Raw genomic sequence first — 19,190 nt, forward strand, 5'->3', positions numbered from 1 at the left:
GTTGGCGCTGTGGCTTAGTTGGTCAAAGCGCCTGTCTAGTAAACAGGAGATCCTGGGTTCAAATCCCAGCAGTGCCTAATGTACAGGTTTTGTGTTTGCTTTTGTTAAGAGTAACGAGTGCTTACGCAGCGGGATGTTTAGCAGTCGGTTTCTTAACAACACTCAAATCCTTAAGAACGCTGCTCGTTCAAGAGGGCTTTGGACGATGCCTTTATATAGCATAGTGTGGTAATGCCTAACCAATTGGACTTTAATATTTCAAGTCCAGACATTCCCACATGCAGCTCTACCGTTGTTAGTTTTTTTTTTTTTTTTGGAATTAAACATTTAGCTTGTGTCAAGGTCGTTTGGCGCTGTGGCTTAGTTGGTCAAAGTGCCTGTCTAGTAAACAGGAGATCCTGGCTTTGAATTCCAGCAGTGCCTTGTCTGCAGTTGGCTGTTCTTTCATGGGCCAGAGAGTACTAAAAAGTGCTTTCTGTGTGACAGTTCTAGAGGAATTAGAGCACTTAGGCTCTGCGGCGCAATGGATAGCGCATTGGACTTCTAGGCTGTGAGCTGAGCCATTCAAAGGTTGTGGGTTCGAGTCCCACCAGAGTTGCAAGCTTTGCTCTTTTTCTTCACTGACTTAAGGTGTGGTGCGTTTCTAACATTTTAGGCATCTGTCCATCCCGTTTTGCTTCTTTCTTTCATTGCGCAGTGCAGGCTCAGATACTAGGGGTACTCTACAATAAAGCCGATGACTTAATTGAGCTGTTTTAAATAAGGGAGATTAGAAAACGGTGTAGGGCCTAGTGGGCTTGAGGAATGACTCGTCGGCAACCTGTGGTTTTGGGGAAAAGTAACTGCCACCTATTGTTGAGATCACGCCTTTTGGATTTGTCGTACAAGAGCCTCTTTATGCATGTGCAAAGTAACTGAGTAGAAAGCACAGTAAATTTTGCTTCCCCCCCACTGTCTTAGATGAAACTGCGTTTGGAAGTATCGTATCCAGAGGTTTTTTCTTTTAGTGTTAAGACTAAGTTGGCCAGAGCACCTGTCTTGGGAACAGCAGGTGCTAGGTTCAAATCCAAACTGCACCTTTCCCTCAGATTATGGGAGAGTGGCTTTCTGATCTGAAACTCTTTCAATGGCCGATAGCATATGTTTGTCCTGATTTCCATTTTCCGAGCTGACTCTGGGTTTGGATGACATGGTCAGGCTTGAGACATGATCATCCAGACTCTAAAAGACCGCGTCCGGCTTGTCAGCATTTGCTGCATCCTGACATGCTGGTTTTTGTTGTGTATTATTTTTTCTTCTTCGATTTTTGTTATCGGGCAAATGTCTCTTACTGCGAATTTCTGTGGCGCTGTGGCTTAGCTGGTCAAAGCGCCTGTCTTGTAAACAGGAGATCCTGGGCTCAAATCCCAGCAGCGCCTTAGTCCAGGTGGTGCGTGTGCTTGTTTTATAGAGCTCACCGGAATGAATTATAAAATTGTATAGCTTTGAGGCGTAATGAATAGTGCGACAAATAGAGTTAAACAACCTCTTTGCTTGCCATTTTAAGACTTGCTGTCTTTTTTTGGTCTCTGTGTGCAAAAACGTCTTGCCTCCTATTCAGCGTTGGCGCTGTGGCTTAGTTGGTCAAAGCGCCTGTCTAGTAAACAGGAGATCCTGGATTCAAATCCCAGCAGTGCCTAATGTACAGGTTTTGTGTTTGCTTTTGTTAAGAGTAACAAGTGTTTACGCAGCGGGATGTTTAGCAGTCGGTTTCTTAACAACACTCAAATCCTTAAGAACGCTGCTCGTTCAAGAGGGCTTTGGACGATGCCTTTATATAGCATAGTGTGGTAATGCCTAACCAATTGGACTTTAATATTTCAAGTCCAGACATTCCCACATGCAGCGCTACCGTTGTTAGTTTTTTTTTTTTTGGAATTAAACATTTAGCCTGTGTCAAGGTCGTTTGGCGCTGTGGCTTAGTTGGTCAAAGTGCCTGTCTAGTAAACAGGAGATCCTGGCTTTGAATTCCAGCAGTGCCTTGTCCGCAGTTGGCTGTTCTTTCATGGGCCAGAGAGTACTAAAAAGTGCTTTCTGTCCGACAGTTCTAGAGGAAACAGAGCACTTAGGCTCTGTGGCGCAATGGATAGCGCATTGGACTTCTAGGCTGTGAGCTGAGCTATTCAAAGGTTGTGGGTTAGAGTCCCACCAGAGTCGCAAGCTTTGCTCTTTTTCTTCACTGACTTAAGGTGTGGTGCGTTTCTAACATTTTAGGCATCTGTCCATCCCGTTTTGCTTCTTTCTTTCATTGCGCAGTGCAGGCTCAGATACTAGGGGTACTCTACAATAAAGCCGATGACTTAATTGAGCTGTTTTAAATAAGGGAGATTAGAAAACGGTGTAGGGCCTAGTGGGCTTGAGGAATGACTCGTCGGCAACCTGTGGTTTTGGGGAAAAGTAACTGCCACCTATTGTTGAGATCACGCCTTTTGGATTTGTCGTACAAGAGCCTCTTTATGCATGTGCAAAGTAACTGAGTAGAAAGCACAGTAAATTTTGCTTCCCCCCCACTGTCTTAGATGAAACTGCGTTTGGAAGTATCGTATCCAGAGGTTTTTTCTTTTAGTGTTAAGACTAAGTTGGCCAGAGCACCTGTCTTGGGAACAGCAGGTGCTAGGTTCAAATCCAAACTGCACCTTTCCCTCAGATTATGGGAGATTGGCTTTCTGATCTGAAACTCTTTCAATGGCCGATAGCATATGTTTGTCCTGATTTCCATTTTCCGAGCTGACTCTGGGTTTGGATGACATGGTCAGGCTTGAGACATGATCATCCAGACTCTAAAACACCGCGTCCGGCTTGTCAGCATTTTCTGCATCCTGACATGCTGGTTTTTGTTGTGTAGTATTTTTTCTTCTTGATTTTTGTTATCGGGCAAATGTCTCTTACTGCGAATTTCTGTGGCGCTGTGGCTTAGCTGGTCAAAACGCCTGTCTTGTAAACACGAGATCCTGGGCTCAAATCCCAGCAGCGCCTTAGTCCAGGTGGTGCGTGTGCTTGTTTTATAGAGCTCACCGGAATGAATTATAAAATTGTATAGCTTTGAGGCGTAATGAATAGTGCGACAAATAGAGTTAAACAACCTCTTTGCTTGCCATTTTAAGACTTGCTGTCTTTTTTTGGTCTCTGTGTGGAAAAACGTCTTGCCTCCTATTCAGTGTTGGCGCTGTGGCTTAGTTGGTCAAAGCGCCTGTCTAGTAAACAGGAGATCCTGGGTTCAAATCCCAGCAGTGCCTAATGTACAGGTTTTGTGTTTGCTTTTGTTAAGAGTAACGAGTGCTTACGCAGCGGGATGTTTAGCAGTCGGTTTCTTAACAACACTCAAATCCTTAAGAACGCTGCTCGTTCAAGAGGGCTTTGGACGATGCCTTTATATAGCATAGTGTGGTAATGCCTAACCAATTGGACTTTAATATTTCAAGTCCAGACATTCCCACATGCAGCGCTACCGTTGTTAGTTTTTTTTTTATTTTTTGGAATTAAACATTTAGCCTGTGTCAAGGTCGTTTGGCGCTGTGGCTTAGTTGGTCAAAGTGCCTGTCTAGTAAACAGGAGATCCTGGCTTTGAATTCCAGCAGTGCCTTGTCCGCAGTTGGCTGTTCTTTCATGGGCCAGAGAGTACTAAAAAGTGCTTTCTGTCCGACAGTTCTAGAGGAAACAGAGCACTTAGGCTCTGTGGCGCAATGGATAGTGCATTGGACTTCTAGGCTGTGAGCTGAGCTATTCAAAGGTTGTGGGTTAGAGTCCCACCAGAGTCGCAAGCTTTGCTCTTTTTCTTCACTGACTTAAGGTGTGGTGCGTTTCTAACATTTTAGGCATCTGTCCATCCCGTTTTGCTTCTTTCTTTCATTGCGCAGTGCAGGCTCAGATACTAGGGGTACTCTACAATAAAGCCGATGACTTAATTGAGCTGTTTTAAATAAGGGAGATTAGAAAACGGTGTAGGGCCTAGTGGGCTTGAGGAATGACTCGTCGGCAACCTGTGGTTTTGGGGAAAAGTAACTGCCACCTATTGTTGAGATCACGCCTTTTGGATTTGTCGTACAAGAGCCTCTTTATGCATGTGCAAAGTAACTGAGTAGAAAGCACAGTAAATTTTGCTTCCCCCCCACTGTCTTAGATGAAACTGCGTTTGGAAGTATCGTATCCAGAGGTTTTTTCTTTTAGTGTTAAGACTAAGTTGGCCAGAGCACCTGTCTTGGGAACAGCAGGTGCTAGGTTCAAATCCAAACTGCACCTTTCCCTCAGATTATGGGAGAGTGGCTTTCTGATCTGAAACTCTTTCAATGGCCGATAGCATATGTTTGTCCTGATTTCCATTTTCCGAGCTGACTCTGGGTTTGGATGACATGGTCAGGCTTGAGACATGATCATCCAGACTCTAAAAGACCGCGTCCGGCTTGTCAGCATTTGCTGCATCCTGACATGCTGGTTTTTGTTGTGTATTATTTTTTCTTCTTCGATTTTTGTTATCGGGCAAATGTCTCTTACTGCGAATTTCTGTGGCGCTGTGGCTTAGCTGGTGAAAGCGCCTGTCTTGTAAACAGGAGATCCTGGGCTCAAATCCCAGCAGCGCCTTAGTCCAGGTGGTGCGTGTGCTTGTTTTATAGAGCTCACCGGAATGAATTATAAAATTGTATAGCTTTGAGGCGTAATGAATAGTGCGACAAATAGAGTTAAACAACCTCTTTGCTTGCCATTTTAAGACTTGCTGTCTTTTTTTGGTCTCTGTGTGCAAAAACGTCTTGACTCCTAAACAGCGTTGGCGCTGTGGCTTAGTTGGTCAAAGCGCCTGTCTAGTAAACAGGAGATCCTGGGTTCAAATCCCAGCAGTGCCTAATGTACAGGTTTTGTGTTTGCTTTTGTTAAGAGTAACGAGTGTTTACGCAGCGGGATGTTTAGCAGTCGGTTTCTTAACAACACTCAAATCCTTAAGAACGCTGCTCGTTCAAGAAGGCTTTGGACGATGCCTTTATATAGCATAGTGTGGTAATGCCTAACCAATTGGACTTTAATATTTCAAGTCCAGACATTCCCACATGCAGCGCTACCGTTGTTAGTTTTTTTTTTATTTTTTGGAATTAAACATTTAGCCTGTGTCAAGGTCGTTTGGCGCTGTGGCTTAGTTGGTCAAAGTGCCTGTCTAGTAAACAGGAGATCCTGGCTTTGAATTCCAGCAGTGCCTTGTCCGCAGTTGGCTGTTCTTTCATGGGCCAGAGAGTACTAAAAAGTGCTTTCTGTCCGACAGTTCTAGAGGAAACAGAGCACTTAGGCTCTGTGGCGCAATGGATAGCGCATTGGACTTCTAGGCTGTGAGCTGAGCTATTCAAAGGTTGTGGGTTAGAGTCCCACCAGAGTCGCAAGCTTTGCTCTTTTTCTTCACTGACTTAAGGTGTGGTGCGTTTCTAACATTTTAGGCATCTGTCCATCCCGTTTTGCTTCTTTCTTTCATTGCGCAGTGCAGGCTCAGATACTAGGGGTACTCTACAATAAAGCCGATGACTTAATTGAGCTGTTTTAAATAAGGGAGATTAGAAAATGGTGTAGGGCCTAGTGGGCTTGAGGAATGACTCGTCGGCAACCTGTGGTTTTGGGGAAAAGTAACTGCCACCTATTGTTGAGATCACGCCTTTTGGATTTGTCGTACAAGAGCCTCTTTATGCATGTGCAAAGTAACTGAGTAGAAAGCACAGTAAATTTTGCTTCCCCCCCACTGTCTTAGATGAAACTGCGTTTGGAAGTATCGTATCCAGAGGTTTTTTCTTTTAGTGTTAAGACTAAGTTGGCCAGAGCACCTGTCTTGGGAACAGCAGGTGCTAGGTTCAAATCCAAACTGCACCTTTCCCTCAGATTATGGGAGAGTGGCTTTCTGATCTGAAACTCTTTCAATGGCCGATAGCATATGTTTGTCCTGATTTCCATTTTCCGAGCTGACTCTGGGTTTGGATGACATGGTCAGGCTTGAGACATGATCATCCAGACTCTAAAAGACCGCGTCCGGCTTGTCAGCATTTTCTGCATCCTGACATGCTGGTTTTTGTTGTGTATTATTTTTTCTTCTTGATTTTTGTTATCGGGCAAATGTCTCTTACCGCGAAATTCTGTGGCGCTGTGGCTTAGCTGGTCAAAACGCCTGTCTTGTAAACACGAGATCCTGGGCTCAAATCCCAGCAGCGCCTTAGTCCAGGTGGTGCGTGTGCTTGTTTTATAGAGCTCACCGGAATGAATTATAAAATTGTATAGCTTTGAGGCGTAATGAATAGTGCGACAAATAGAGTTAAACAACCTCTTTGCTTGCCATTTTAAGACTTGCTGTCTTTTTTTGGTCTCTGTGTGCAAAAACGTCTTGCCTCCTATTCAGTGTTGGCGCTGTGGCTTAGTTGGTCAAAGCGCCTGTCTAGTAAACAGGAGATCCTGGGTTCAAATTCCAGCAGTGCCTAATGTACAGGTTTTGTGTTTGCTTTTGTTAAGAGTAACGAGTGCTTAAGCAGCGGGATGTTTAGCAGTCGGTTTCTTAACAACACTCAAATCCTAAAGAACGCTGCTCGTTCAAGAGGGCTTTGGACGATGCCTTTATATAGCATAGTGTGGTAATGCCTAACCAATTGGACTTTAATATTTCAAGTCCAGACATTCCCACATGCAGCTCTACCGTTGTTAGTTTTTTTTTTTTTTTTGGAATTAAACATTTAGCTTGTGTCAAGGTCGTTTGGCGCTGTGGCTTAGTTGGTCAAAGTGCCTGTCTAGTAAACAGGAGATCCTGGCTTTGAATTCCAGCAGTGCCTTGTCCGCAGTTGGCTGTTCTTTCATGGGCCAGAGAGTACTAAAAAGTGCTTTCTGTGTGACAGTTCTAGAGGAAGCAGAGCACTTAGGCTCTGTGGCGCAATGGATAGCGCATTGGACTTCTAGGCTGTGAGCTGAGCCATTCAAAGGTTGTGGGTTCGAGTCCCACCAGACTCGCAAGCTTTGCTCTTTTTCTTCACTGACTTAAGGTGTGGTGCGTTTCTAACATTTTAGGCATCTGTCCATCCCGTTTTGCTTCTTTCTTTCATTGCGCAGTGCAGGCTCAGATACTAGGGGTACTCTACAATAAAGCCGATGACTTAATTGAGCTGTTTTAAATAAGGGAGATTAGAAAACGGTGTAGGGCCTAGTGGGCTTGAGGAATGACTCGTCGGCAACCTGTGGTTTTGGGGAAAAGTAACTGCCACCTATTGTTGAGATCACGCCTTTTGGATTTGTCGTACAAGAGCCTCTTTATGCATGTGCAAAGTAACTGAGTAGAAAGCACAGTAAATTTTGCTTCCCCCCCACTGTCTTAGATGAAACTGCGTTTGGAAGTATCGTATCCAGAGGTTTTTTCTTTTAGTGTTAAGACTAAGTTGGCCAGAGCACCTGTCTTGGGAACAGCAGGTGCTAGGTTCAAATCCAAACTGCACCTTTCCCTCAGATTATGGGAGAGTGGCTTTCTGATCTGAAACTCTTTCAATGGCCGATAGCATATGTTTGTCCTGATTTCCATTTTCCGAGCTGACTCTGGGTTTGGATGACATGGTCAGGCTTGAGACATGATCATCCAGACTCTAAAAGACCGCGTCCGGCTTGTCAGCATTTGCTGCATCCTGACATGCTGGTTTTTGTTGTGTATTATTTTTTCTTCTTCGATTTTTGTTATCGGGCAAATGTCTCTTACTGCGAAATTCTGTGGCGCTGTGGCTTAGCTGGTGAAAGCGCCTGTCTTGTAAACAGGAGATCCTGGGCTCAAATCCCAGCAGCGCCTTAGTCCAGGTGGTGCGTGTGCTTGTTTTATAGAGCTCACCGGAATGAATTATAAAATTGTATAGCTTTGAGGCGTAATGAATAGTGCGACAAATAGAGTTAAACAACCTCTTTGCTTGCCATTTTAAGACTTGCTGTCTTTTTTTGGTCTCTGTGTGCAAAAACGTCTTGCCTCCTAAACAGCGTTGGCGCTGTGGCTTAGTTGGTCAAAGCGCCTGTCTAGTAAACAGGAGATCCTGGGTTCAAATCCCAGCAGTGCCTAATGTACAGGTTTTGTGTTTGCTTTTGTTAAGAGTAACGAGTGTTTACGCAGCGGGATGTTTAGCAGTCGGTTTCTTAACAACACTCAAATCCTTAAGAACGCTGCTCGTTCAAGAAGGCTTTGGACGATGCCTTTATATAGCATAGTGTGGTAATGCCTAACCAATTGGACTTTAATATTTCAAGTCCAGACATTCCCACATGCAGCGCTACCGTTGTTAGTTTTTTTTTTTTTTTTGGAATTAAACATTTAGCCTGTGTCAAGGTCGTTTGGCGCTGTGGCTTAGTTGGTCAAAGTGCCTTTCTAGTAAACAGGAGATCCTGGCTTTGAATTCCAGCAGTGCCTTGTCCGCAGTTGGCTGTTCTTTCATGGGCCAGAGAGTACTAAAAAGTGCTTTCTGTCCGACAGTTCTAGAGGAAACAGAGCACTTAGGCTCTGTGGCGCAATGGATAGCGCATTGGACTTCTAGGCTGTGAGCTGAGCTATTCAAAGGTTGTGGGTTAGAGTCCCACCAGAGTCGCAAGCTTTGCTCTTTTTCTTCACTGACTTAAGGTGTGGTGCGTTTCTAACATTTTAGGCATCTGTCCATCCCGTTTTGCTTCTTTCTTTCATTGCGCAGTGCAGGCTCAGATACTAGGGGTACTCTACAATAAAGCCGATGACTTAATTGAGCTGTTTTAAATAAGGGAGATTAGAAAACGGTGTAGGGCCTAGTGGGCTTGAGGAATGACTCGTCGGCAACCTGTGGTTTTGGGGAAAAGTAACTGCCACCTATTGTTGAGATCACGCCTTTTGGATTTGTCGTACAAGAGCCTCTTTATGCATGTGCAAAGTAACTGAGTAGAAAGCACAGTAAATTTTGCTTCCCCCCCACTGTCTTAGATGAAACTGCGTTTGGAAGTATCGTATCCAGAGGTTTTTTCTTTTAGTGTTAAGACTAAGTTGGCCAGAGCACCTGTCTTGGGAACAGCAGGTGCTAGGTTCAAATCCAAACTGCACCTTTCCCTCAGATTATGGGAGAGTGGCTTTCTGATCTGAAACTCTTTCAATGGCCGATAGCATATGTTTGTCTTGATTTCCATTTTCCGAGCTGACTCTGGGTTTGGATGACATGGTCAGGCTTGAGACATGATCATCCAGACTCTAAAAGACCGCGTCCGGCTTGTCAGCATTTTCTGCATCCTGACATGCTGGTTTTTGTTGTGTATTATTTTTTCTTCTTGATTTTTGTTATCTGACAAATGTCTCTTACTGTGAATTTCTGTGGCGCTGTAGCTTAGCTGGTCAAAACGTCTGTCTTGTAAACAGGAGATCCTGGGCTCAAATCCCAGCAGCGCCTTAGTCCAGGTGGTGCGTGTGCTTGTTTTATAGAGCTCACCGGAATGAATTATAAAATTGTATAGCTTTGAGGCGTAATGAATAGTGCGACAAATAGAGTTAAACAACCTCTTTGCTTGCCATTTTAAGACTTGCTGTCTTTTTTGGTCTCTGTGTGGAAAAACGTCTTGCCTCCTATTCAGTGTTGGCGCTGTGGCTTAGTTGGTCAAAGCGCCTGTCTAGTAAACAGGAGATCCTGGGTTCAAATCCCAGCAGTGCCTAATGTACAGGTTTTGTGTTTGCTTTTGTTAAGAGTAACGAGTGCTTACGCAGCGGGATGTTTAGCAGTCGGTTTCTTAACAACACTCAAATCCTTAAGAACGCTGCTCGTTCAAGAGGGCTTTGGACGATGCCTTTATATAGCATAGTGTGGTAATGCCTAACCAATTGGACTTTAATATTTCAAGTCCAGACATTCCCACATGCAGCTCTACCGTTGTTAGTTTTTTTTTTTTTTTTGGAATTAAACATTTAGCTTGTGTCAAGGTCGTTTGGCGCTGTGGCTTAGTTGGTCAAAGTGCCTGTCTAGTAAACAGGAGATCCTGGCTTTGAATTCCAGCAGTGCCTTGTCCGCAGTTGGCTGTTCTTTCATGGGCCAGAGAGTACTAAAAAGTGCTTTCTGTGTGACAGTTCTAGAGGAAGCAGAGCACTTAGGCTCTGTGGCGCAATGGATAGCGCATTGGACTTCTAGGCTGTGAGCTGAGCCATTCAAAGGTTGTGGGTTCGAGTCCCACCAGAGTCGCAAGCTTTGCTCTTTTTCTTCACTGACTTAAGGTGTGGTGCGTTTCTAACATTTTAGGCATCTGTCCATCCCGTTTTGCTTCTTTCTTTCATTGCGCAGTGCAGGCTCAGATACTAGGGGTACTCTACAATAAAGCCGATGACTTAATTGAGCTGTTTTAAATAAGGGAGATTAGAAAACGGTGTAGGGCCTAGTGGGCTTGAGGAATGACTCGTCGGCAACCTGTGGTTTTGGGGAAAAGTAACTGCCACCTATTGTTGAGATCACGCCTTTTGGATTTGTCGTACAAGAGCCTCTTTATGCATGTGCAAAGTAACTGAGTAGAAAGCACAGTAAATTTTGCTTCCCCACCACTGTCTTAGATGAAACTGCGTTTGGAAGTATCGTATCCAGAGGTTTTTTCTTTTAGTGTTAAGACTAAGTTGGCCAGAGCACCTGTCTTGGGAACAGCAGGTGCTAGGTTCAAATCCAAACTGCACCTTTCCCTCAGATTATGGGAGAGTGGCTTTCTGATCTGAAACTCTTTCAATGGCCGATAGCATATGTTTGTCCTGATTTCCATTTTCCGAGCTGACTCTGGGTTTGGATGACATGGTCAGGCTTGAGACATGATCATCCAGACTCTAAAAGACCGCGTCCGGCTTGTCAGCATTTGCTGCATCCTGACATGCTGGTTTTTGTTGTGTATTATTTTTTCTTCTTCGATTTTTGTTATCGGGCAAATGTCTCTTACTGCAAAATTCTGTGGCGCTGTGGCTTAGCTGGTGAAAGCGCCTGTCTTGTAAACAGGAGATCCTGGGCTCAAATCCCAGCAGCGCCTTAGTCCAGGTGGTGCGTGTGCTTGTTTTATAGAGCTCACCGGAATGAATTATAAAATTGTATAGCTTTGAGGCGTAATGAATAGTGCGACAAATAGAGTTAAACAACCTCTTTGCTTGCCATTTTAAGACTTGCTGTCTTTTTTTGGTCTCTGTGTGCAAAAACGTCTTGCCTCCTAAACAGCGTTGGCGCTGTGGCTTAGTTGGTTAAAGCGCCTGTCTAGTAAACAGGAGATCCTGGGTTCAAATCCCAGCAGTGCCTAATGTACAGGTTTTGTGTTTGCTTTTGTTAAGAGTAACGAGTGTTTACGCAGCGGGATGTTTAGCAGTCGGTTTCTTAACAACACTCAAATCCTTAAGAACGCTGCTCGTTCAAGAAGGCTTTGGACGATGCCTTTATATAGCATAGTGTGGTAATGCCTAACCAATTGGACTTTAATATTTCAAGTCCAGACATTCCCACATGCAGCGCTACCGTTGTTAGTTTTTTTTTTTTTTTTTGGAATTAAACATTTAGCCTGTGTCAAGGTCGTTTGGCGCTGTGGCTTAGTTGGTCAAAGTGCCTTTCTAGTAAACAGGAGATCCTGGCTTTGAATTCCAGCAGTGCCTTGTCCGCAGTTGGCTGTTCTTTCATGGGCCAGAGAGTACTAAAAAGTGCTTTCTGTCCGACAGTTCTAGAGGAAACAGAGCACTTAGGCTCTGTGGCGCAATGGATAGCGCATTGGACTTCTAGGCTGTGAGCTGAGCTATTCAAAGGTTGTGGGTTAGAGTCCCACCAGAGTCGCAAGCTTTGCTCTTTTTCTTCACTGACTTAAGGTGTGGTGCGTTTCTAACATTTTAGGCATCTGTCCATCCCGTTTTGCTTCTTTCTTTCATTGCGCAGTGCAGGCTCAGATACTAGGGGTACTCTACAATAAAGCCGATGACTTAATTGAGCTGTTTTAAATAAGGGAGATTAGAAAACGGTGTAGGGCCTAGTGGGCTTGAGGAATGACTCGTCGGCAACCTGTGGTTTTGGGGAAAAGTAACTGCCACCTATTGTTGAGATCACGCCTTTTGGATTTGTCGTACAAGAGCCTCTTTATGCATGTGCAAAGTAACTGAGTAGAAAGCACAGTAAATTTTGCTTCCCCCCCACTGTCTTAGATGAAACTGCGTTTGGAAGTATCGTATCCAGAGGTTTTTTCTTTTAGTGTTAAGACTAAGTTGGCCAGAGCACCTGTCTTGGGAACAGCAGGTGCTAGGTTCAAATCCAAACTGCACCTTTCCCTCAGATTATGGGAGAGTGGCTTTCTGATCTGAAACTCTTTCAATGGCCGATAGCATATGTTTGTCCTGATTTCCATTTTCCGAGCTGACTCTGGGTTTGGATGACATGGTCAGGCTTGAGACATGATCATCCAGACTCTAAAAGACCGCGTCCGGCTTGTCAGCATTTTCTGCATCCTGACATGCTGGTTTTTGTTGTGTAATATTTTTTCTTCTTGATTTTTGTTATCTGACAAATGTCTCTTACTGCGAATTTCTGTGGCGCTGTAGCTTAGCTGGTCAAAACGTCTGTCTTGTAAACAGGAGATCCTGGGCTCAAATCCCAGCAGCGCCTTAGTCCAGGTGGTGCGTGTGCTTGTTTTATAGAGCTCACCGGAATGAATTATAAAATTGTATAGCTTTGAGGCGTAATGAATAGTGCGACAAATAGAGTTAAACAACCTCTTTGCTTGCCATTTTAAGACTTGCTGTCTTTTTTTGGTCTCTGTGTGGAAAAACGTCTTGCCTCCTATTCAGTGTTGGCGCTGTGGCTTAGTTGGTCAAAGCGCCTGTCTAGTAAACAGGAGATCCTGGGTTCAAATCCCAGCAGTGCCTAATGTACAGGTTTTGTGTTTGCTTTTGTTAAGAGTAACGAGTGCTTACGCAGCGGGATGTTTAGCAGTCGGTTTCTTAACAACACTCAAATCCTTAAGAACGCTGCTCGTTCAAGAGGGCTTTGGACGATGCCTTTATATAGCATAGTGTGGTAATGCCTAACCAATTGGACTTTAATATTTCAAGTCCAGACATTCCCACATGCAGCTCTACCGTTGTTAGTTTTTTTTTTTTTTTTGGAATTAAACATTTAGCTTGTGTCAAGGTCGTTTGGCGCTGTGGCTTAGTTGGTCAAAGTGCCTGTCTAGTAAACAGGAGATCCTGGCTTTGAATTCCAGCAGTGCCTTGTCTGCAGTTGGCTGTTCTTTCATGGGCCAGAGAGTACTAAAAAGTGCTTTCTGTGTGACAGTTCTAGAGGAATTAGAGCACTTAGGCTCTGCGGCGCAATGGATAGCGCATTGGACTTCTAGGCTGTGAGCTGAGCCATTCAAAGGTTGTGGGTTCGAGTCCCACCAGAGTTGCAAGCTTTGCTCTTTTTCTTCACTGACTTAAGGTGTGGTGCGTTTCTAACATTTTAGGCATCTGTCCATCCCGTTTTGCTTCTTTCTTTCATTGCGCAGTGCAGGCTCAGATACTAGGGGTACTCTACAATAAAGCCGATGACTTAATTGAGCTGTTTTAAATAAGGGAGATTAGAAAACGGTGTAGGGCCTAGTGGGCTTGAGGAATGACTCGTCGGCAACCTGTGGTTTTGGGGAAAAGTAACTGCCACCTATTGTTGAGATCACGCCTTTTGGATTTGTCGTACAAGAGCCTCTTTATGCATGTGCAAAGTAACTGAGTAGAAAGCACAGTAAATTTTGCTTCCCCCCCACTGTCTTAGATGAAACTGCGTTTGGAAGTATCGTATCCAGAGGTTTTTTCTTTTAGTGTTAAGACTAAGTTGGCCAGAGCACCTGTCTTGGGAACAGCAGGTGCTAGGTTCAAATCCAAACTGCACCTTTCCCTCAGATTATGGGAGAGTGGCTTTCTGATCTGAAACTCTTTCAATGGCCGATAGCATATGTTTGTCCTGATTTCCATTTTCCGAGCTGACTCTGGGTTTGGATGACATGGTCAGGCTTGAGACATGATCATCCAGACTCTAAAAGACCGCGTCCGGCTTGTCAGCATTTGCTGCATCCTGACATGCTGGTTTTTGTTGTGTATTATTTTTTCTTCTTCGATTTTTGTTATCGGGCAAATGTCTCTTACTGCGAATTTCTGTGGCGCTGTGGCTTAGCTGGTCAAAGCGCCTGTCTTGTAAACAGGAGATCCTGGGCTCAAATCCCAGCAGCGCCTTAGTCCAGGTGGTGCGTGTGCTTGTTTTATAGAGCTCACCGGAATGAATTATAAAATTGTATAGCTTTGAGGCGTAATGAATAGTGCGACAAATAGAGTTAAACAACCTCTTTGCTTGCCATTTTAAGACTTGCTGTCTTTTTTTGGTCTCTGTGTGCAAAAACGTCTTGCCTCCTATTCAGCGTTGGCGCTGTGGCTTAGTTGGTCAAAGCGCCTGTCTAGTAAACAGGAGATCCTGGATTCAAATCCCAGCAGTGCCTAATGTACAGGTTTTGTGTTTGCTTTTGTTAAGAGTAACAAGTGTTTACGCAGCGGGATGTTTAGCAGTCGGTTTCTTAACAACACTCAAATCCTTAAGAACGCTGCTCGTTCAAGAGGGCTTTGGACGATGCCTTTATATAGCATAGTGTGGTAATGCCTAACCAATTGGACTTTAATATTTCAAGTCCAGACATTCCCACATGCAGCGCTACCGTTGTTAGTTTTTTTTTTTTTGGAATTAAACATTTAGCCTGTGTCAAGGTCGTTTGGCGCTGTGGCTTAGTTGGTCAAAGTGCCTGTCTAGTAAACAGGAGATCCTGGCTTTGAATTCCAGCAGTGCCTTGTCCGCAGTTGGCTGTTCTTTCATGGGCCAGAGAGTACTAAAAAGTGCTTTCTGTCCGACAGTTCTAGAGGAAACAGAGCACTTAGGCTCTGTGGCGCAATGGATAGCGCATTGGACTTCTAGGCTGTGAGCTGAGCTATTCAAAGGTTGTGGGTTAGAGTCCCACCAGAGTCGCAAGCTTTGCTCTTTTTCTTCACTGACTTAAGGTGTGGTGCGTTTCTAACATTTTAGGCATCTGTCCATCCCGTTTTGCTTCTTTCTTTCATTGCGCAGTGCAGGCTCAGATACTAGGGGTACTCTACAATAAAGCCGATGACTTAATTGAGCTGTTTTAAATAAGGGAGATTAGAAAACGGTGTAGGGCCTAGTGGGCTTGAGGAATGACTCGTCGGCAACCTGTGGTTTTGGGGAAAAGTAACTGCCACCTATTGTTGAGATCACGCCTTTTGGATTTGTCGTACAAGAGCCTCTTTATGCATGTGCAAAGTAACTGAGTAGAAAGCACAGTAAATTTTGCTTCCCCCCCACTGTCTTAGATGAAACTGTGTTTGGAAGTATCGTATCCAGAGGTTTTTTCTTTTAGTGTTAAGACTAAGTTGGCCAGAGCACCTGTCTTGGGAACAGCAGGTGCTAGGTTCAAATCCAAACTGCACCTTTCCCTCAGATTATGGGAGAGTGGCTTTCTGATCTGAAACTCTTTCAATGGCCGATAGCATATGTTTGTCCTGATTTCCATTTTCCGAGCTGACTCTGGGTTTGGATGACATGGTCAGGCTTGAGACATGATCATCCAGACTCTAAAAGACCGCGTCCGGCTTGTCAGCATTTGCTGCATCCTGACATGCTGGTTTTTGTTGTGTATTATTTTTTCTTCTTCGATTTTTGTTATCGGGCAAATGTCTCTTACTGGAATTTCTGTGGCGCTGTGGCTTAGCTGGTCAAAGTGCCTGTCTTGTAAACAGGAGATCCTGGGCTCAAATCCCAGCAGCGCCTTAGTCCAGGTGGTGCGTGTGCTTGTTTTATAGAGCTCACCGGAATGAATTATAAAATTGTATAGCTTTGAGGCATAATGAATAGTGCGACAAATAGAGTTAAACAACCTCTTTGCTTGCCATTTTAAGACTTGCTGTCTTTTTTTGGTCTCTGTGTGCAAAAACGTCTTGCCTCCTATTCAGCGTTGGCGCTGTGGCTTAGTTGGTCAAAGTGCCTGTCTAGTAAACAGGAGATCCTGGGTTCAAATCCCAGCAGTGCCTAATGTACAGGTTTTCTGTTTGCTTTTGTTAAGAGTAACGAGTGTTTACGCAGCGGGATGTTTAGCAGTCGGTTTCTTAACAACACTCAAATCCTTAAGAACGCTGCTCGTTCAAGAGGGCTGTGGACGATGCCTTTATATAGCATAGTGTGGTAATGCCTAACCAATTGGACTTTAATATTTCAAGTCCAGACATTCCCACATGCAGCTCTACCGTTGTTAGTTTTTTTTTTTTGGAATTAAACATTTAGCTTGTGTCAAGGTCGTTTGGCGCTGTGGCTTAGTTGGTCAAAGTGCCTGTCTAGTAAACAGAAGATCCTGGCTTTGAATTCCAGCAGTGCCTTGTCCGCAGTTGGCTGTTCTTTCATGGGCCAGAGAGTACTAAAAAGTGCTTTCTGTGTGACAGTTCTAGAGGAAGCAGAGCACTTAGGCTCTGTGGCGCAATGGATAGCGCATTGGACTTCTAGGCTGTGAGCTGAGCCATTCAAAGGTTGTGGGTTCAAGTCCCACCAGAGTCGCAAGCTTTGCTCTTTTTCTTCACTGACTTAAGGTGTGGTGCGTTTCTAATATTTTAGGCATCTGTCCATCCCGTTTTGCTTCTTTCTTTCATTGCGCAGTGCAGGCTCAGATACTAGGGGTACTCTACAATAAAGCCGATGACTTAATTGAGCTGTTTTAAATAAGGGAGATTAGAAAACGGTGTAGGGCCTAGTGGGCTTGAGGAATGACTCGTCGGCAACCTGTGGTTTTGGGGAAAAGTAACTGCCACCTATTGTTGAGATCACGCCTTTTGGATTTGTCGTACAAGAGCCTCTTTATGCATGTGCAAAGTAACTGAGTAGAAAGCACAGTAAATTTTGCTTCCCCCCACTGTCTTAGATGAAACTGCGTTTGGAAGTATCGTATCCAGAGGTTTTTTCTTTTAGTGTTAAGACTAAGTTGGCCAGAGCACATGTCTTGGGAACAGCAGGTGCTAGGTTCAAATCCAAACTGCACCTTTCCCTCAGATTATGGGAGAGTGGCTTTCTTTTTTTTTTTTTTTTTTTTAACACTTTTATTGTTTCAGAAAGGTGTGATACATTCTTACTGTATTTGTAACCAAATACCAATCAAAGAACTCCCGCCCCATCCCGACGTTCAAAATAAAAATTAAAAATTAAAAAAAGAAAGGAATAGAATAAAAAAATGCATTCTCATGCGAGGAAAGTAATACAAAAACAAATAAATAAAAATAAAGATTAACTAAAATAAACTTAAAGATAAAAATAAAAAGGGCAATTTTGTTAAAAATTAAAAATATATAAAAAATAAATACCATTAAAAAATTGACATTTCAACATATACATTCCAGTGAAAGTATATTAAAGTTAGTCATTACAAACACAGTGTATTTTAACAGTCACATTGTTTGGGATTACTAAACAGTCAGTGCACTGTTATTTAAAAAATAAAGGAAGAAGTCCCAAATCTTGTAGAATATGTGCATTTTTTGTTTGATTGAATAAGTCAACCTTTCCATTGCTATACAGGAAGACATTTCCTTAATCCAGAGTGACAAAGATGGAGCATGAGTACTTTTCCAGTGAATGGCAATCAGGCGCTTCGCATGTAATAGACACAGATTTATAAACTTCTGTTCATATGACTTCAGCGATAAGGCAGGTGGGAAAAGACCAAGGATACAGATTTTAGGGCAAACAGGGATTTCTTTACCAATAGTTTTAGAGATTACACCAATTATTTCTTTCCAAAAGAATTGCAAGTGCTCACATTGCCAAACACAATGGAACAGTGTGCCCTTGTAAGTCAAACATTTTCCACAAATGTCCAGAATATTTCTATTAAATTTATTTAACATTTCTGGTGTTATATATGTTCTCATTACCCAATTATATTGGATTAATTTAAAACGGGTATTGATTGATAATGTTTGCGCTTGAAGACAACTTTCTTCCCATTCATTTTCTGTAATATCTTTTGAAAGTTTTGAAAGTCTTCAATCCAAGCCAGTCTTTTATGATTTGTAGATTCTTTGGAAGCATTAACAAATTTGCTATATAGTGTAGAAATTTTGTATTTGGCACTGGGATCTTTAACTGCAATTTCTTCTAAACTACTTAGGGTCGGACACTGATATGAATGATTTTTAGATCTTATAAAATTACGGATCTGAAGATACTTAAAAAAATGAGACTGAGGAATTTTATATCTTTCCTTAAAGGTTTCAAAGGACATCAATATATTATCTTCATAAAGATCTGATATCTTTTGCAAGCCTTTCTGGAACCACAGCTTAAAACCCTTGTCTGATTTCCCTGGTACGAATAATGCATTACCCCAAATGGGAGAGAATTTAGAAAGTACCGGGGTTTCTCCCAGCTCAACCTGTGACTCATGCCATGATAAAATAGTGGCTCTCACAAATGGGTTAGATGTATTTTGTTTGAGTTTCTTTAAAGAATCAGAGTATAAATATGTGTCAAGACTCAAATTGCCTGTACATTTTCTTTCAATCTGTATCCATGGAATGCTAGGTGAGCCAGCAAACCAATAACATGCAGATCTTAGCTGAGCTGCCTTAAAATACCAAAAAAGATTAGGGAGTCGCAGCCCGCCTCGTTCATAAGGAAGATACAGGAGTGATAAGCGAAGCCTTGAGCGTCTATTATTCCAAATAAATTTAATAAATGCATATTTGAGAAAAAGGAAGGAGGAGGGGTCAGGGGGATTGACTGAAACAAATATAGAAATTTAGGGAGAATATTCATTTTAATGGTATTCACCCTTCCAATAGTAGTGAGAGGAAGAGACATCCATCTGTTCAAACTTTCGTTTACCTGAGTTATCAGAGGAGTATAATTGGCTGAGATAAGATTTTTTACCTGTGGAGTAACTTTGATTCCCAAATATCTAAATCCGTCTACAGAAGTTTCATAAGGGTGTTGTATTACTGGATTTTGTCTCTCCTGTTCATTAAGAAAAAGGATAGATGACTTTGAATAGTTAACTTTATAACCTGAAAATTTTCCAAATTTATTAATCAATTTGTTAAGATTTGGTATTGAATCTTTAAGTTTTGTTAAAAATAAAACAATATCGTCTGCGTATAGAGA

General features: G+C 43.0%; 1 long non-coding RNA gene and 22 other non-coding genes across 23 annotated transcripts; all 23 read left to right on the forward strand.

The window, feature by feature from the left end:
* Nucleotides 1-3: 3 nt before the first annotated feature.
* trnat-agu (transfer RNA threonine (anticodon AGU)) lies at nucleotides 4-77 on the forward strand. Its single transcript has one exon. It is a non-coding gene; the product is annotated as a tRNA-Thr (tRNA).
* A 1,267-nt stretch (nucleotides 78-1,344) lies between these two features.
* Nucleotides 1,345-1,418, forward strand: trnat-ugu (transfer RNA threonine (anticodon UGU)). Its single transcript has one exon. It is a non-coding gene; the product is annotated as a tRNA-Thr (tRNA).
* Nucleotides 1,419-2,107: 689 nt separating this feature from the next.
* Nucleotides 2,108-2,196, forward strand: trnar-ucu (transfer RNA arginine (anticodon UCU)). Its single transcript is given in 2 exon segments — nucleotides 2,108-2,144; nucleotides 2,161-2,196. It is a non-coding gene; the product is annotated as a tRNA-Arg (tRNA).
* Nucleotides 2,197-3,201: 1,005 nt separating this feature from the next.
* trnat-agu (transfer RNA threonine (anticodon AGU)) lies at nucleotides 3,202-3,275 on the forward strand. Its single transcript has one exon. It is a non-coding gene; the product is annotated as a tRNA-Thr (tRNA).
* A 1,268-nt stretch (nucleotides 3,276-4,543) lies between these two features.
* Nucleotides 4,544-4,617, forward strand: trnat-ugu (transfer RNA threonine (anticodon UGU)). The gene has a single exon. It is a non-coding gene; the product is annotated as a tRNA-Thr (tRNA).
* A 186-nt stretch (nucleotides 4,618-4,803) lies between these two features.
* On the forward strand, nucleotides 4,804-4,877 carry trnat-agu (transfer RNA threonine (anticodon AGU)). The gene has a single exon. It is a non-coding gene; the product is annotated as a tRNA-Thr (tRNA).
* Nucleotides 4,878-5,310: 433 nt separating this feature from the next.
* Nucleotides 5,311-5,399, forward strand: trnar-ucu (transfer RNA arginine (anticodon UCU)). The gene is given in 2 exon segments: nucleotides 5,311-5,347; nucleotides 5,364-5,399. It is a non-coding gene; the product is annotated as a tRNA-Arg (tRNA).
* Nucleotides 5,400-6,497: 1,098 nt separating this feature from the next.
* Nucleotides 6,498-17,349, forward strand: LOC148680445 (uncharacterized). The gene is made up of 2 exons (XR_015942975.1): nucleotides 6,498-7,452; nucleotides 17,048-17,349. It is a non-coding gene; the product is annotated as an uncharacterized LOC148680445 (long non-coding RNA).
* On the forward strand, nucleotides 6,911-6,999 carry trnar-ucu (transfer RNA arginine (anticodon UCU)). The gene is given in 2 exon segments: nucleotides 6,911-6,947; nucleotides 6,964-6,999. It is a non-coding gene; the product is annotated as a tRNA-Arg (tRNA).
* On the forward strand, nucleotides 7,746-7,819 carry trnat-ugu (transfer RNA threonine (anticodon UGU)). The gene has a single exon. It is a non-coding gene; the product is annotated as a tRNA-Thr (tRNA).
* On the forward strand, nucleotides 8,006-8,079 carry trnat-agu (transfer RNA threonine (anticodon AGU)). Its single transcript has one exon. It is a non-coding gene; the product is annotated as a tRNA-Thr (tRNA).
* trnar-ucu (transfer RNA arginine (anticodon UCU)) lies at nucleotides 8,512-8,600 on the forward strand. The gene is given in 2 exon segments: nucleotides 8,512-8,548; nucleotides 8,565-8,600. It is a non-coding gene; the product is annotated as a tRNA-Arg (tRNA).
* On the forward strand, nucleotides 9,605-9,678 carry trnat-agu (transfer RNA threonine (anticodon AGU)). The gene has a single exon. It is a non-coding gene; the product is annotated as a tRNA-Thr (tRNA).
* Nucleotides 10,111-10,199, forward strand: trnar-ucu (transfer RNA arginine (anticodon UCU)). The gene is given in 2 exon segments: nucleotides 10,111-10,147; nucleotides 10,164-10,199. It is a non-coding gene; the product is annotated as a tRNA-Arg (tRNA).
* trnat-ugu (transfer RNA threonine (anticodon UGU)) lies at nucleotides 10,946-11,019 on the forward strand. Its single transcript has one exon. It is a non-coding gene; the product is annotated as a tRNA-Thr (tRNA).
* On the forward strand, nucleotides 11,206-11,279 carry trnat-agu (transfer RNA threonine (anticodon AGU)). The gene has a single exon. It is a non-coding gene; the product is annotated as a tRNA-Thr (tRNA).
* Nucleotides 11,713-11,801, forward strand: trnar-ucu (transfer RNA arginine (anticodon UCU)). Its single transcript is given in 2 exon segments — nucleotides 11,713-11,749; nucleotides 11,766-11,801. It is a non-coding gene; the product is annotated as a tRNA-Arg (tRNA).
* On the forward strand, nucleotides 12,807-12,880 carry trnat-agu (transfer RNA threonine (anticodon AGU)). Its single transcript has one exon. It is a non-coding gene; the product is annotated as a tRNA-Thr (tRNA).
* On the forward strand, nucleotides 14,148-14,221 carry trnat-ugu (transfer RNA threonine (anticodon UGU)). Its single transcript has one exon. It is a non-coding gene; the product is annotated as a tRNA-Thr (tRNA).
* trnar-ucu (transfer RNA arginine (anticodon UCU)) lies at nucleotides 14,911-14,999 on the forward strand. The gene is given in 2 exon segments: nucleotides 14,911-14,947; nucleotides 14,964-14,999. It is a non-coding gene; the product is annotated as a tRNA-Arg (tRNA).
* On the forward strand, nucleotides 15,745-15,818 carry trnat-ugu (transfer RNA threonine (anticodon UGU)). Its single transcript has one exon. It is a non-coding gene; the product is annotated as a tRNA-Thr (tRNA).
* On the forward strand, nucleotides 16,005-16,078 carry trnat-agu (transfer RNA threonine (anticodon AGU)). The gene has a single exon. It is a non-coding gene; the product is annotated as a tRNA-Thr (tRNA).
* Nucleotides 16,507-16,595, forward strand: trnar-ucu (transfer RNA arginine (anticodon UCU)). Its single transcript is given in 2 exon segments — nucleotides 16,507-16,543; nucleotides 16,560-16,595. It is a non-coding gene; the product is annotated as a tRNA-Arg (tRNA).
* Nucleotides 17,350-19,190: the final 1,841 nt, after the last annotated feature.

The sequence above is a fragment of the Danio rerio genome, chromosome 4 (genome assembly GCF_052040795.2).
Source record: "Danio rerio strain M-AB ecotype USA chromosome 4, GRCz13ab, whole genome shotgun sequence".
In the NCBI taxonomy this organism is placed as follows: Eukaryota; Metazoa; Chordata; class Actinopteri; order Cypriniformes; family Danionidae; genus Danio; species Danio rerio.